The 18,140-nt window shown below is 43.2% G+C and overlaps 1 protein-coding gene across 11 annotated transcripts in view; it reads right to left on the bottom strand.

Annotated features, from left to right (window-relative positions):
- The window catches only part of LOC135219219 (dystrobrevin beta-like), a 487,262-nt gene that overhangs the window by 120,575 nt on the left and 348,547 nt on the right, over window positions 1-18,140 (bottom strand). The window lies entirely within an intron of this gene.

Below are 18,140 nucleotides of genomic sequence, written 5' to 3' on the forward strand. Positions count from 1 at the left end.
AACTGTGTGTATACCATCTCCGTCGTTCTCCGTCGTGGTTTCATACCTCACCACCACACCTGGTTGGATTCTTTCTCTTGTCTCCGGCGTAGCCTTGGACAACTCCAACCACCTTGTTACCACACGTATTATGGCGGGGCTCTGGTTTAATCTAACTTTCTCGCTCCGGCATGCAGCGGAGCAATTGTTAGGCTGTAAGTGTTCTCCTGATACTTATGTATCTTTCCACTTACAGGCTACCAACTGTCAGGTCCTAGGGTGCAATGCGACGCTGTACGACCCCTGCGCCCACGATGAGTGCAGGACTCACGCCCCGTGTGCCACGACCTACAACGCCATGATCGTCTGGCACCCAGAAGCCTGCACCATCTGCTATGACCTTGTCATCTGCTGGTGGTGGGGGGGTAAGTCGATTTTAGAACTTTCGTTATATTTTTTGTTTTTTTTTCGTTTTTTTTTTTTTTTTTTTTTTTTTTCGCGGTTCGTTTTCGTTTCGGTGTTTTTTTTTTTTTTTTTTCGTATCTTTTTTCTCGTTTTATTTTTTTTGTTCGCCGATTACTAATAACACTTAGTCATAAGCTTGTTAAACCCCGTCCCCGCCACTAGAAGCTTCATTTCGCCTTCTCTTTCAGGCTGCCGCCATGAAGGAAGTCGCCCTAGCAACCCTGAAGGCTTGGGTGGGCGGCTTCGGGAAGAACGCCGCCAAGGGCCAGCCGTACATCTTGGATAAGAAGCTGGCCGTTCAGATCTTCCCCGGCGGCAAATCAACAGGATACGTTGACCCTATCTCTGCAGCCCCTCTCATCGCCTCCATCCAGCAAGAGGTGCAGCAGTCGTTCGGGCCCGTGGCCACGCACGAGCCGGTCCCAGACGTCGCAACTTTGGACCTGAATATCGAGCCTATGGCGGTAGGTGCGGAGGATTTGTTGGTTGAGGTAGGTGTGTCGGGCGCCCAAGGTCTTTCCTTGGGCGCTCCTGGATCTTCTCCTGTCCCTTCTACTGCTTCTTTTCAAGGCTTTACGGGATCTGAGATCCCTGCCCGCTCTCCCGCTCTCTCTGTACCTCCAAAGGTGAAGGGACAGAGAGAACAGAAGACCCTCCATAAGACGACTTCTAAGAAGTCGTCGTCGTCTTCTTCAGTAAAGAAGTCTTCGACTTCCTATGCTGACGCGGTGAAGGCTAAGCCGAGCTCTTCATACTCCAAGAGCTCTAGAAGCAAGGCTTCTAAGGAGAAGGCTCACGCTCCAGCTGAGCCAATGCCTTCTCCGGCCTCCACCGCATCCACTCCGGCAACGCCGGTTGGAGTAGCGGGACCGAGCACCTTTGATCCCACTGCCTTCTCAGCAGTGGTGATGCAACAGGTAGGAGAGATGGTAGGCTCGCAGGTCTCCGCCCTCGGAACCAAGTTTGAACAGATGTTTGCACAGCTGTCAAACACCCTTAGTCAGTCGGGCCAGTCCATCCAAGATCTCTCTAACAGAGTTAGAGAGAATGAGGACCGAGTAGCTGGGCTTGCTCAGGCTCCTCATCCAGTCTCCCCAGTAGCAGGTGCTGGCATTCTCCAGCTACCTCCTTATGAGTCGCTACCAGCCTTCTCCATGGATAACCCATGGAGAGTGGCCGCTTACGCTCCATTCAAGGACGGTATGATCTCTGTCCCGGAGTGTGGAACTCGAAGGATTGAGGACTTCGAGTTTTATCCTCCGGGATTGACTCAGCCTTTCATTGGATATGCTAGGCTGACCGTGGCGGCCCTCACTAGGGAGGACAAGATCTCCAGAGAGAACGTGCTTTATAGTAGAGAGCACGCTCAGCGGGAATGGGTTCACTGCCTGGAGGACTGGGAGTGTACCAACACTAAGCTCCAGGCTTTCAAGAGTCCTTTCACTATTTTTGCGACGGAGGAGGAGGCTTCTCTTCCGTTCGCTACCAAAATAGTGGAAGCGACTCTTCAGGCAGTCCTCAAGGATGAGCCCATGCCACAGCTGAGGGAAGCGGATTCTACTTCTCCGCTCTTTCCAGCCTTCGGAGAATTGTGGGAGAACTTGCCTGCCACATTCACGCTTGGTAAGCTTAAACCAGACTGCGCAATGGACCAGTTTGGCGAAAAGCTTCCAAGGCTGCCTGATACCTTGATCCAGACAGAGTTCGATGCTCGAACTAGGTTTGGGAGATCCCTCAACTCTTTAATCATCACTGAGATGGCGGCACTATCGTATGGCACAGAACCACTATTTAAGATTCTGGCCAAGTCTCAGCTTCAAACAGTTCAGACGGATGCTTTCGACTTCTTCCAAGCTAGGAGGAACTGCCGAAAGCACGTTCTGCAGGAGTGCACTATTAGGCACGAACCTAATAGACTCCTGGCTTCCAGGATGTGGGGGGCGGACCTCTTCCCAGAGTCCGCTGTGAATGAGGTGCACCATGAGGCTGCAAGGCTCAACCAGAGCCTTAGAGCTAGGTGGGGTATCTCCTCTAAGAGGAAACAAGAATCCGCCCCCGCTGCTGGTAAGAAACTCAAGAAGTCTGGTAAAAGGTTCCAACCTTACCAAAAACATCAGCAGCAACAGCAGTTCGTTCAGGCCGTCCCAGTTACCCAACAGGGACAACCATCAACCTCAAAACAGACCCAACCCATCCTCCTGTTGTCTCCTCAGTCGCAACCCTCGACCTCCTACGCACTCTCGCCGGCCTTCAACCCTATGTATGAAGGTCAGGCCTACCCTCCCTTTAATAGGCAGTCGAGAGGTAGCAGAGCGAGAGGCCACTTTCGCCAGCGTGGCACAGGAAGAGCGACAAGGGGAAGGCAGTTCAGAGGAGGGCGTGGAGGTCAACCCGCCCAACAACAGTGAGGCTCCCCAGGTAGGAGGGAGGCTGTTCCTCTTCCGTCACAGGTGGGGGTTCAGCAATTGGGCACAGAGCATAGTGTCCAAGGGATTGGGTTGGAGTTGGATCAAAGATCCCCCTCCAATCAAATCATTTTATCAGGAACCATCAAAGGAATTGACAGATTACGCGAGCGAACTCCTTCAGAAAGGAGCTGTTGCGAGAGTCAAGCATCTAAAATTTCAAGGTCGCTTATTCAGCGTGCCAAAGAAAGGCTCAACAAAAAGAAGGGTATCTTAGACTTGTCAAGGCTAAAACTCTTTCATTCGTTGCGACAAGTTCAAAATGCTTACCATCTCGCAGGTAAGGACCTTACTTCCTCCTTCGTGGAAGCCGTCACATGCTCCATCGATCTTACAGACGCATACTATCATATCCCTATAGCCAGGCACTTCCGCCCATTCCTAGGCTTCAAACTAGGAAATCAGACATTCTCATTCAAAGTGATGCCCTTCGGTCTGAATGTAATCCCCCAGGGTATTCACGAAAATAGCAGAAGTGGTGGTTCAACAATTGAGAACTCAGGGGATAATGGTAGCAGCATACCTCGACGATTGGTTGATCTGGGCACCAACAGTCGAGGAATGTCTCAAAGCCACGAAAAAGGTAGTTCAATTTTCGGAACATCTGGGGTTCCAGATAAACAAACGAAATCCAGACTTACTCCAGAGTCTCGTTTTCAGTGGCTAGGAATCCAATGGGATTTGTCTTCCCACAATCTGTCAATTCCGGTGGTCAAACGGAAAGGAATAGCCAAGTCTGTGAAACAATTTCTCAAATGCAAACAAACATCAAGGAGAAACCAGGAAAGAATCCTAGGTTCTCTTCAGTTTGCCTCAGTGACAGACAATCCTCCTGAAAGCAAGGCTGAAAGATATAAACCGAGTTTGGCGATCGAGAGCAAACGCCAAATCTCGAGACAAGTTGTCAGTAATTCCACAGATCCTTCGCAATCAGCTCCGTCCATGGACAAAAGTGAAGAACCTGGCCAAACTAGTACCCCTTCAATATCCCCTTCCAGTGTTAACCATTCACACGGATGCCTCCCTGTCCGGGTGTGGGGGATATTCTCAATTCAAGCAAGTTCAGGGACTTGGTCAGTTCAGTTCCGCCAGCTCCACATAAAACGTCTTGGAAGCAATGGCAGTATTTCTTACCCTGAAGAGACTTCTTCCCCGAAAAAGTCTCATCTAAGACTAGTTTTGGACAGTGCAGTGGTAGTTCATTGCATCAACAGAGGAGGGTCCAAATCCAAACATGTGAACCATGTCATGATAGCCATCTTTGCACTAGCAGACAAACACAAATGGCATCTGTCCGCCACTCACCTGGCGGGGGTAAGAAATGTGATAGCAGACGCCTTGTCCCGGTCGGTCCCTCTGGAATCAGAATGGTCCCTGGACGACAGGTCATTCCAGTGGATATGCCGGAGAGTCCCAGGTCTCCAAGTGGATCTCTTCGCTTCACAAGCAAACCACAAGCTCCCTTGCTATGTGGCCCCCAACCTGGACCCTCTGGCTTATGCCACGGACGCCCTGTTGTTAGATTGGAATCAGTGAAGAAAAATTTATGTCTTTCCTCCAGTGAATCTTCTTTTGAAAGTCTTGAACAAGCTGAGGACCTTCAAGGGACTAGTAGCTCTGATTGCTCCAGACTGGCCCAAGAGCAACTGGTATCCTCTGCTTCTGGAATTGGGTCTCCGACCTCAACGGATTCCCAATCCCAAGCTGTCACAATCAGTACAAATGAGGACTGTGTTCGCTTCCTCAGGAATTCTTCAGACCCTAACTTTATGGACTTCATGAAGTTTGCGGCTAACAAAGATGCTAACATTGATCCACAAAACATCCTCTTCCTAGAATCAGATAAGAGAGAGTCAACTATTAGACAATATGACTCAGCTGTTAAAAAATTAGCATCCTTCCTGAAAGAATCAAACACTACAACCATGACAGTTAACTTAGCTATATCCTTTTTCAGATCCTTGTTTGAAAAAGGTTTAGCAGCTAGCACTATTACTACTCATAAATCGGCTTTGAAGAAGATCTTCCAGTTGGGTTTGTTTCCAGATAGACCTAACAGAATCTTACTTTACGTCTATTCCTAAAGCCTGTGCTAGACTTAGACCTTCTCAAAGGCCTACTGCAGTCTCATGGTTCTTAAATGATGTCCTCAAACTAGCCTCAGATACTGACAAACTCGTCTTGTACATTCATAATGCTTCTTAGAAAGACGTTATTCTTATTAAGCCTAGCTTCAGGAGCTAGAATTTCAGAACTGTCGGCTCTATCCAGAGATGCGGGTCATGTGGAATTCCTCCCCTCAGGAGAAGTTCTGCTTGCTCCGGATCGTAGTTTTTTGGCTAAAAATGAGGATCCTCTTGCAAGGTGGGCTCCTTGGAAAGTCATCCCACTTCCGCAAGATCCTTCTCTCTGCCCAGTATCAACTTTAAGAGCCTTTCTATCTCGCACATCCTCAAGATCCTCAGGTTCTCTCTTCATGAGAGAAAAAGGTGGTACTTTATCAGTAAAAGGAATTAGACAACAGATCCTTTACTTCATTAAACAAGCCAATCCTGATTCATTTCCAAAAGCACATGACATCAGAGGAGTAGCCACCTCAATTAACTACTTTCAACATATGAACTTCAAGGATCTTAAAAGTATACTGGATGGAAATCTCCGACAGTCTTTAAACGTCACTACCTAAAGTCCTTGGAATCTTTAAAATTTTCTGCAGTAGCAGCGGGAAACATTGTTTCTCCTGATACTGTATAGTAGTCATAGTATAGATCCAGGTCTCCTTTCTACCTACCTCGTCCAACATGCCTCACCCTATCGCCATGCTATTCGGATACTCTAGCCTTAGCTGCTGAGATCATATTGGTGGATTGTCCCTTATTTTTTTGCTAGGGACATCCACACTATGTACTTATAATGTACTTCAGTGTACCTACCCTTATTTTTATGCTAGGGTAGGACACAATGTGTTTGTATATTATGTAAATACATTACTTAAGTGAATCTATTTTGTTAATTTGCATTGCATTATTGTATATTACTATGTTTTAATATAAGTTAATTTTAAGTACTTTATATTGGCTTTCTTTTTTATGTCATTGTTTAGCATAAGTTAGCTTTAAGTACTTAGTTTGTATTCTGTAATATACCTGATTCACTTATATTATATCTCTCTTTTTTACAACTGATTTTCATTTGTCCTTTTTCCCATCTTGTCTGTTTCTCTGGTACTCTTTCATAGGCCGACACGAGCTGAGCCCAGAAAAGGGATTTTGACGTAGGAAAAATCTATTTCTGGGTGATTGGCTCGTGTCGCCCTATGAAACCCACCCTGTCTTTGTTTGCCCTCCCTGCAGGACAAGATGTTCATAGATTAAGGATGACCGCTAGGGGCGCTGCTGTCCGTGGCGTCCCTAGTAGTAGTAGTAGCGGCCGCATCACCCGTTAGTATCAGCTCTCTCTAGTGGGGATTTTGATTGGAAGGTCTAAATGGTGAATGACTCGTGGTAGTGATCCCACTCGCCCCTATTCTCATACCGACACTTCTTTTATAGAGTGAGCGAGTCAGTTTTACTGACATTTTCTAAGTTTTGTTTTTTCTCTGGTAATTTAGATTAATTTGCCTAGAAAGAATGATATTAAGGATACTTTCATAGGGCGACACGAGCCAATCACCCAGAAATAGATTTTTCCTACGTCAAAATCCTTATATATATCTATATATATATATATATATATATATATATATATATATATATATATATATATATATATTTATACAGCAATCCCTGGTTAATGGTAGGGGTTCCACTCCTGTCTTAATGCTGCTAATTATATATATATATATATTTTATACAGCAGTCCCTGGTTAATGGTAGGGGTTCCACTCCTGTCTTAGTGCTGCTAATTAAAAATAGCTGCTAACCAAAAAAGGGGAAAAAGGGATTTGACGTAAGGAAAAATCTATTCTGGGCGATTGGCTGTGTCGCCAGCGAAATATCCTTTAATCTATTATTTCTAGGGTAAATGTACTAACACATACCAGAGAATAAATAAAATAAAGAAAAGGGTCAGCATAACTGACTCGCTCACCCTCAGGAGGGTGTCGGTATGAACACTAGGCGAGTGAGACCACTACCACGAGCCAAATGCCAATAGAAATCTCCCACTACAAAATCCCTCCAAGAGGGGAGCCGAAGCCCCCCAGAGTGAGCAGCTCGACTACTACTACTCCATCCCATGCTGCCGACTGCTGCGCCTCTAGTGGCCATCCTGAAGTTAGCAGACAATCTTGGGCGAAGGGATGGGTAGGGTGGGATTTCGCTGGCGACACGAGCCAATCGCCCAGAAATAGATTTTTCCTTACGTCAAAATCCCTTTTCTGGGCTCAGCTCGTGTCGCTGCGCGAAATCGTACCAGAGAAATAGCACAAGATTGTAAACAAAAGTAATAAAATAAATCAGAATAGGTCTCAAATAAAATAAAGTAAATATAAAAAAGAATATAATTGCTAAAAAGATACAAATACACAGTGATACAAACTAAAAATATGCTTAAATTACCCTTAATTCTAAACATGTTTCTTAACATAAGGTAATTTACATATGTACAGAGGTAAATTGGCTTACATGTAACAAAATGGTATCTGTGTAAAGGCATGTATCAAAAATATAATAGCAATTAAAACAATCAAATGAACAAATTAATCAACAATGATAATATATAAGGAATGTATATGACTTAATATACAAAACCCGTAACCATTATAAATGAGATGTATCCCCTAGCATAAAAATAAGGGGGTAACATCCATGAGATCAATATGCATAATCATCTGTGAGTGTCCCTAGCCAAAAAATTAATGGGCACCCACTACATCATCATAAAAGCAGCTAAGGCACAAGGTGAATGTAAATGAACACGGTAGGAATAGACGAACTGTTGGGTGAGCAGGTAGAAAGGAGGACTGAATCTTCTACTACAAATTAACTAGAGTCAGGGGAAACTATGTTTCCCGCTGCTACTGCTGAAAAACAAAATTTCAGAGCTTCCAAGGACTTAAGGTAATGACGTTTTGAACACTGTCGGCGATTTCCATCCGGTATACTTTTTCAACTCATCGAAGTTCATGTGTTGGAAATAATTAATTGAGGTGGCTACTGCTCTGACATCATGTGCTTTTGGGAAAGAGTCAGGATTGGCTTGTTTAATAAAGTACAGGATTTGTTGCCTGATGCCTTTAATGGATAAAGTTCCACCTTTTTCCCTCTTAAAGAGGGGCCCCGATGAGGATGAGGAGGTCCTGGATAGAAAGGCTCGTAAGGTTGAAACTGGACAAAGGGATACATCTTGTGGAAGAGGTAGTACTTTCCAAGGTTCCCACCTCATCAAAGGATCTTCATTCTTTGCCAAAAAGCTACGTTCCGGAGAAAGTAGAACTTCCCCTGTGGGAAGGAATTGAATATGATCCGGATCTCTGGATAAAGCCGACAGTTCTGAAATTCTTGCTCCTGAAGCCAGGCTTAATAAAAATAGGGTTTTCCTTAGGAGCATCATAAACGAGCATGTGTCATTATCGGTTTCAGAAGCCAGTTTTAGAACATCGTTTAAGAACCATGAAACTGACGTAGGCCTCACAGAAGGCCTAAGTCTAGCACATGCCTTAGGAATAGACGAGAAGTAGGTATCCGTCAAGTCTATGTTAAAGCCAAATTGAAATATCTTTTTCAAGGCTGACTTGTTTGTCGTAATCGTGCTAGCTGCTAAACCTTTTTCAAATAAGGATCTGAAGAAGGATAGCTGAATTAACCGTCATGATTCTGATATCTGACTCTCTCAGGAAGGTTGCTAACTTTTTGACAGCAGCATCATACTGCCTCAAAGTTGAATCCCTTTTATCGGATTCCAAGAAGAGAATGTTCTGAGGGTCAATATTCGCATCTCTTTTTTGCCGCAAACTTCATGAAATCCATAAGTTAGGGTTTTGAGAATCCTTGAGGAAGCGAACACAGTCTTCGTTTGTACTGACTGGGAGAGCTTGGGACTGGGGATCCGAAGAGGACGAAGGCCCAGTTCCAGAATTAGGGGATACCAATTGCTCTTCGGCCAGTCTGGGGCTACTAGAGCCACTTGACCCTTGAATGTCCTGAGTTTGTTCAATACTTTCATAAGGAGATTCATTGGAGGGAAGACGTAAATCTTCTCCCAGTTGTTCCAGTCCAGAGCCAGGGCGTCCGTGGCGTAAGCCAGAGGGTCCAGGTTGGGGGCTACATAACACGGTAGTTTGTGGTTCGCTTGGGATGCGAAGAGATCCACCTGTAGCCCTGGGACTCTTTGAAGGATCCATTGGAACGAACTGTTGTCTAGTGACCATTCCGACTCTAGGGGTACTGATCGGGATAGGGCGTCTGCTGATTTTGCGTCAAATTCAGCTTGAATAAGATTATCTGGGAGCCTGGGTAGCTTTTCACCAAACTGCTCCATAGCACAGTCCGGTTTGAGTTTGCCAGCTGAGAATGTATTCGGCAAGTCTTCCCACAACTCTCCAATTGAAGGGAGTAACGGAGATGTGGAATCTGCTTCTTTCAACTGAGGCATGGGTTCCCCCTTCTGGGCCGCTGAGATGGTCGACCTAACTATCTTGGTTAGGAACGGGAGCGGGGTACTCTCATCCATTGTGAAAATGGTAAAGGGACTTCTGAATGGTTGTATCTTGGTGTTAGAACAATCCATGTCCTCTAAACATCTGAGCCATTCTCTCTGAGCCTGGTCTCGTGAATAGAGGACTGTCTCCTTTGGTACCCTATCGTCCCGAACCATAGCCGAAGGCGTGAGCCTTGCGTAGCCTATGAAAGGAGGCTGTAGGCCTTCCGGGTTAGAACTCGAAGTCTTCTATTCTTCGAGTTCCAAACTCCGGGATGGAGATGAGACCGTCCTGGAAGGGGGCGTATGACGCTACTCTCCATGGGTTGTTCATGAGAGAAAGCAGGAAGGTGAGTCATACGGAGGAAGCTGAGTTCCACTTGTGTTGGAAAGTGAGGGAGAGGCTAGAGGGGCTTCTCTAAGCCCGGCTATAATAGTATCTTGGGAAGTGATCCTATCCGACAGGCGAGAGAACATCTGTTCCATACTACTCTTTAGGGACCCAACTAGGTCACCCACCTGTTGCAACAGGCCAGCATTGGAGTCCAAAGCCGGAGCTGCTGCGGAGGTGGAGGGGAGGCTCTGAATTGGAACCAATGGTAGCGGAACTGGTGATTCTGCCGGAGTGCGAGATCTCTCCTTGGATTTACTTTTTGAGGACTTAGAGCCGGAGCTAGAAGCTTTAGACCTGTCTGGACCGGGATTGCGAGCCGGAGACTTACGTGAGGAAGAAGACGAGGACGTCTTCTTAGACGACGATGACGTCTTAGTCAAGGTCATCACTTTAGCCTTGACCTTAGGTCTAACCGAAGCCTCAGGAGGAGTATATAATTCATCACCGGAAAGCCTTGGAAGGTATGGAGAGGTGCCAGGGGCTAGAAGGAGACAGTCACACCCAAGGGTGACCCTTGAGTGCCTACATTACTTACCTCGACCAACAGGTCGTCTATACCTACCATCGGTTCAACATTAATATCCAGGGTTGCGACATCCGTGGAGATATCCTGGTCTTGTTCAGTTAAGGAGGCCGCCAGCTGTTGTTGGATAAAGGCGATAGTCGGGTCCGCCTCTACTGGGTCGACGTAACCTGTCGCCTTGCCTCCGGGGAAGATTAATAGTGCTAACCGCTTCTCGAGGATGTAGGGCTGACCCTTGGCGGCGTTCTTGCCAAAACCTCCGACCCAGGCCCGCAGGGTAGCCAGTGCGGTATCCCTTACTGCCGGAGCCTGTAAGAGAGGGCGTATTTTAGATTTAAGAATCACTAAAACTAAAACTTAGAGTATAACTTAAACTAGATGCCTTAAGTTTAAAGTAAATGATGAAAACTTAAGCACTAAAAAGGAAGCGGAGCAGCTACTGGAGATGGAATACTTACCCCTTCCAAAAGCTGGCTCACCAGATCGTAACATATGGTACACGTCTCATGGTACCAGACCTGGATGTCCCCGTGCGGAGTCGCGCATGGAGCATGGGACCGGCAAACTTCGTGTCCACAGGGGTCCTGAAGTGTAGCGGAACATCCCGGATGCTCACAGTTGGTGGCCTGTAAGTGGGAAGACACATGAGTATCTTAAAAGGCATCACTTACAGACTAAAGGACAGAAGAACTCCGTTACATGCCGGAGCTCGGAAAAAATTTGGGCATAACCCCTCCCTGCTTCGCCTGAATAGGCTATAATCCCGGAGAGATCCGGTAAGATATGAAAGGGAGGGGGGATGGTTTAAGGTACTTAAGATAAACTTATAGATAACTTAAACCTAAACTCAAGCGAACCGGACTAGGTCCAGTGTGAAGCGGAGTGTAGTAACTCAGCAATACGGTAAGGTTAGTAGTGACCTACTGTATGTTCCGGTCCACTCTACCGGGTGGACTAGCCCCTTCCGCTGGATACCAGGACTCCGGTCAGGGGGAGGAGCTCTAGTAAGGAGGGAAAGGGCGAGAGGACATACATGCTCGAGCTAGCCCGAGCGACAAGGTAGTAACAGAGGGGGGGAAGGCCAGGGCCCCCCACAACGTACCACCCGGCCGGACCGAGAAGCCGGAGAGGTCGAGACCAGTCTGGGTCTGTCCCGACTCCCTAGCCCCTCCGCCTGAGGAGAGAGAGGGAGGCAGGCTCGGGTATGTGGAAGCGAGCATGGCAAAACCGCCCAACCCCCTCCCGACCTCTATGGAAGAGCGGGAGGGGGGGAAGGGTGACTGGGCAGGCGTCTGGCTGTCCCGTGATCACGAAGTGACCACGAGGCGGTAAACTGAGATACGATCACCAAACCTAGGCCAACCAACTGATCAGAGAGAAGCTATCGGGAAGCAACTTGAACTGAAAAAGCAGCGGTAGCATACAGGCCCACGGGGCTAAAACCAACTGATCAGAGAGATACTATAGGGAAGCAACCGAACTGATCAGCGGTAGTATAGGCTCTATGAGCCAGGACCTAGGCTAAGCCAGACGCCTAACTAACCTAACGATGATAAAATACATATAATAAATAAAACAAAATGAAAGAGAGAAAGTAATATAGCAGGAGAAAAAATCCAGGAGTGTACGACTAACCCGAAGGCAGGTCTACCACTCAAAGCTAGTCAGAGGCCGATACTAAGAACTGGACTAGGGTCTGGATAGAAAAAGCCTACATAAGGTGAAATACATGCATGCATGACAACCTGAGTAGACCTTAAACTAAACAAAGCGGATAATCAAATAGAGCGTACATAATAAGGGATGTTCTAGGTATGGGAGACCAAGAACGAACCCATCACGCGGCAGAACCATGCTGCCATGCTTCGACCCCGAGACCGTATTTATACCTAAAAAACGGCAAATACTGTCTCAGGGACGGAAAAAACCAACTAATCGTAAATACTGAGTACTTAACTTAGCTGCTGCGATAGCTGCACGCTCCATTATAGTAAAAATCCACGAAAGGGCACAAAAAACACAGAGAGAAAATTAGCACGTGTGGCTCCTGGCGCTAACTTAAAAGGATGGCCACTAGAGGCGCAGCAGTCGGCAGCATGGGATGGAGTAGTAGTAGTACGAGCTGCTCACTCTGTGGGTCGGCTCCCCTCTTGGAGGGATTTTGTAGTGGGAGGATTTCTATTGCATTTGGCTCGTGGTAGTGGTCTCACTCGCCTAGTGTTCATACCGACACCCTCCTGGAGGGTGAGCGAGTCAGTTATGCTGACCTTTTTCTTTATTTTATTTATTCTCTGGTATGTGTTAGTACATTTACCCTAGAAATAATAGATTAAAGGATATTTCGCGCAGCGACACGAGCTGAGCCCAGAAATATGCCATAATAGCACTAATAATCTGTGTAATGGCGCAGTTAGCCAAAGATTGGTGCTTCTAAAAGCTGAAAATCGGAAATGTGCCTATTTTCCGGTTATCGGTGCTGATGACAGAGTATAGGAACTGATACATACCTAAAGTGGCATTAACTGGTTATCAGTGCCAAATTCTGGTTATTGGTGCTGATAAGTGCCAAAAATCACTGATTTTCAGTTATCAGTGATTTTCACTTATCAAGCTGCTGGAATGGAACACCCGCTGATAACCGCAGTCCACGGTTATCAGCGGGTGTTCCATTCCAGCAGCTTGATAAGTTAAAATTGCTGATAACTGAAAATCAGTGATCTTTAGCACTTATCAGCACCAATAACCAGAATTTGGCACTGATAACCGGATAATGCCGCTTCTTTTATGTATGTATCAGTTCCTATACTCTATCATCAGCACCGATAACCGGAAAATAGGCACATTTTGGATTTTCAGCTCTTAGAAGCACCAATCTTTGGCTAACTGCTCCATTAGACAGATTATTAGTGCTATTATCGCATATTTTTGGTTAGCAGCTATTTTCAATTAGCAGCACTCAGGCAGGAGTGGATCCCCTGCCATTAACCGGGGACTGCTGTATAAATATATGGTGTAGTATATATATATACAAAGATATATATATAAATATATATATATATATATATATATATATATATTTTATATATCTATATATATATATATATATATATATATATATATATATATATATATATATATATTATATATATATATATATCTATATATATATATATGTATATATATATATATAATATTATATATATATATATTATATATATCTATATATATATATATTAATATATATATATATATATCATATATTATATTATATATTATATACACAGTGGTCCCCCTGTATTTGCTGGGGATGCGTACCAGACCCCCTCGTGAATAGTTAGAACCCTTGAATGTTTGGAACCCCTATAAAAACGCTAAAAAACAGCCTATTTTGTTAGTTAAAACTCAAGAAAAACCACTAAAAATTTTCATACTTGGTTTTTTTAATAGTTTTATCACAAAAAGTGCATTTTATGATGAAATTGATAAAAAAACCAGGAATTTGTGGATATTTCTCATAAAAAAATACCGCGAATGCGCGAATTTCCGCGAATAATGCAGGGAAACGTTCCTGAGAGAAATCCGCGAATGTGTGAGTCCGCGAATCCGGAGAACGCGAATACGGGGGGCCCACTATATATATATATATATATATATATATATATATATATATATATATATATATATATATATATATATATATATATATGTATATATATATATATATATATATATATATATATATATATATATATATATACATACACACACACATACACAGTATATATGTATATGGTTAAACACACATTATACATTTACTGCATATATTTTGTATACATAATAATAAGCAGTTAAATATGTACATCAATATAGTAAATGCAAGTTTATGCTACATGTCTTTCAAGTAGCTGTGTTGTGCTTTGTGCTACTAATGCTTCAAAGATAACATAAGAGATAAGAAGTGTGCATTTAGTAAGAAACTACTTTCATCCAGGCTCTGGTATTATAAGTAGTTTTTAAAACCATAGATAATAAAATGAAGATTATGACAATAAGATAATAAAAAATTGCTATCTTCTTGAGTAGAACTTTGTGGAAGCTTGTTTTTCAGCAATAAATTCAGATACAGTTTCTTTCAAGTTATTTCTACCTGTTAAGTTTAAAAATAACAGTCTTAGGAAAAATCCACAGGAATTTAAAGGAAACATAGTGGAGCACATCACCCAATAATGATGGCATAATCTTTGTTCATGGGACCTCTGAAAATGTAAGCACGCCCCAGAAAGTCATTGAATGATGGAACATAGTGATTAATTGGGTTACCTTCCAGTTCACATAGAACCAAGTGCCTATGGTGTTGTGACATAGAATATGAGTAAAACAAGATACTGCACTGCACATAAGGATAGGGATGGGTTCTCCCAGAAGTTGTATGATATTTTTGCAAATATTCACTGTCTTCTGGGACTTTTCCACCAACTTGCTTGGTTTTATTATCTTTAGAAATTAAGCCTGGACCAAATGCCTTGAAAAGCTAAAGGTAGTTCTCCAGCACCTCAAGAGTCAAGTGTGAGGAATCATAAATAATGAAACTTAAAGTAACTTGTGACTCTTGGACATAGTATGTAGTAACAAAGGGAAATTTTTTTCATTCCTACCATAAAAAAAAACCTTTCCCTAAAAAATGGAGGTTGCTTCACAAATGAAGTCTTAGTACCTGAGCCAGACATTGCAAAAATGCCAAACATGTACAATCTTAAGGATAATTTCCTTCATTATATGTAAAAAGGTAATTATTATGAATTCCCTATTCTCATTTCTATACCGACAAAAGCATAAAAGAAAGATGTAATGGGTAAGGTAAGGTTAAGTGAACTTGAAGAAAAGCACACTGTGGCTATATCAATCAGCATCCATCAATGAGCGAGAAATAATAGGCAAATTGGAGAGAAAGCAGCATTTGCATAGGATTTATTCTCAAAGTAAACAAAGAAATAAAAATGCAAATTGGGCCAGATCACACAGATCAGAATATACTATAAGGCTGTGTTTTTAAGCCACTGTGCTGGATACTAAGCACTTCTTTGGTTCCAATGAGGCTTGTGGATAATTTCTGAAACAGTCATTTTTTAAACCTCAAGTAACTTGCAGCACAGGAAGTTAAGTTTAGAAATACCATCTCCTGCCTTCCACAATAATTTAATTTGGTGCTAAAGACCCTGAATATTTCAAGTGCAACATTTCAGCCAACAAAGCAATACAGTAATTTTTACAAGGAAATATCAGTTGGCTGGTTAGCTACAGAAGTACGTAGTACGTTCTGTATTCAAGTGTTAAAAAATAAATGATTCTACACTAAATAAAATCATATGTAAGTGATCTCTGTTGAATTTCACCCAATCTTTCAATGAGTACGTGTATAGAAAAATACACGAAAAATAAAATGCACCTGTGTTTACTGCAAAATCTGTAAAATCCAGTAACAATGTTCCTAAACATATGGCATTTCATTTTTAATGTACTGTACCTCAACTTATGGCATTTCATTTTTAACTTTACAATAGTTTTTGCAAAAAATAATAAGTAAAAGTGAAAACTGACATATGTAGGTTTATGCAAATTTGTTGGTCAGCAACAAATGCAAAAGAAGCTATAAAATATAAAAATCAAAAGTACAAAATCACATCAAACATGATGATATATATAAAATAATATACAATTCTGTAATGTACTACAGTACAAAACCATTTAAGTTCAAAAATATAGCATTTGGTGACGTGGCTGCATACAATCTTGGCAGTGTATTTAAATGTGAGCTTGCATATGTTCTACTTGCAGTGTCTTGTATGCATTAAATTTGTACCTTTAATACTTGTCCCATGGCTCTGAAAAAACTTTCATGTGCTAGTGCTACTAAGTGTCATGCAGTTCGAATGGGAGATAAGGTGGCTATAGTATAGGATAAACTTCTATGAAACAGGTGAAAAGATTGCTACCATAGCTCACTGTCTTGAATTGAGTCAAATGACAATATCAACATTTATGATAAAGCAAAGATTTTAGCCTACATCAAAGGAGATGATCCAGGAATGAGGAATGCTGTCAGGCACAAGAAAAGAGCCTAGATCTAGATCTGTGTACAAATGGAACATTATCTGTATTATTTGGACTGAATAGGAGACTCGTCAGCTTATCCCCATAAAACCAATTGCTGGTTCAGAAGAGATTGTTGTAGTTGTGAGAAAGAAAAGGAATTCAAGGGAAATTCAGGATAATTCAAGCAGTTCAAACAGTGACAATTTTCACAATTCAGGATCCATTGTGACAGTTCATTGGCTTATGAGTTGGCAGCATCCAAATTTCTTGCCATGTTGACAAAGATTATTGAGCAGCAGCAGTTTCTTACTTAGCATATATTTACTGAGGATGAGACAGGCCTTTACAGGAAGAAGATGCCAGACTGTTCATTGCCAGGCTTCAAGGTCACCAAAAGGCAATTGTGTATGGTATATCATGCTATCGTGCAGAGAATTCTCAAGTGGCAAAGAGCATCCCCAATGCCTCTCTCTCTCTCCATATTAAATGGGTGTCAAAACCTATGGCTTGGGTGACCAACATTATTTTTAAGAATCAGTTTTTCAACCGCTTTGTACCTGCACTAGAGAAATATTGTAAGGACAAGGGCAATCCTTATAAGAACCTTATTTTAGACAGCATTCGTGGCCACCCACAAAACCTCACTTATTTTCATTTAAGCATCACTCTGAACACCACCTCTTATCTTGCAACCAGTGGACCAGGAGATCATTGCCAGTCTTGAGGTGCTTCTACTTTAGGCAAGTGCTTATACAGGCTGTACATGTAAAAATTCTGAATGATGAATTTACCTCTGTAGGGGGAGTGCACCTTTTCCAGTGCCCAGTAGAAAATACTTAAGGGTTTTTTGCAGCGTCCCTTCAGCCCCAAGCTGTGACCTCTTTTAAATCTTCTACTTTACTTTCGTTCAAACCACCTTTCTACCACCTTGCCATTCTGCTCTCTCTCTCTGATTTATTTCATCTTGTGACTGCAAGGATTTCTTCCTTGTACATCTTTTATAAAAAGAAAACGTACATATAAAACTTAGACATAAGATTAATGTAAGGAACTGACAGCTACCTCATGAGTCAGAACAGAGGCTTTGGAACCTCTTTAAATAACGCAGGGCAGATGCTTGCAGGTTTCCAAAGACCAGGGTAGGAGGGATCCTGGGGCAACTAGGGATGCAGAAATGGAGTGATGCTATTGTGCCCCGTTAAGCTCACTCCTTCGTGTAATAAATGACCACCCCTGCAACCACTACCCTGTGAGTTAAGGCTAAACTGCTCTGAGGGTGCAGAGCTTTTGTGCCTTGTTGGAGTCCTAGCCAACTAAAACCCCCAGACGAGCTTCTGTGACATTGATTGTGGAACTTCCTACTCATGGGGCCTGCTGGTGTGGCCATTCCTTGGGGATTTTCATGTTTGGAGGAGAAGCATTCAGGTCATAAGATTCTGGCTGTTCATGGCTGTTGGAAGTTTAGTAATTTAAGGGATGCTGCTGTTCACTCCTGGCGAAAAATCACTTGCTTAGGCTAATTGTGTTGCTCAGTTGGGAACTGCGACACGTTTGGGATCATCTAACAACAGGGAGACCGTAT

Source organism: Macrobrachium nipponense, chromosome 1 (genome assembly GCF_015104395.2).
Source record: "Macrobrachium nipponense isolate FS-2020 chromosome 1, ASM1510439v2, whole genome shotgun sequence".
In the NCBI taxonomy this organism is placed as follows: Eukaryota; Metazoa; Arthropoda; class Malacostraca; order Decapoda; family Palaemonidae; genus Macrobrachium; species Macrobrachium nipponense.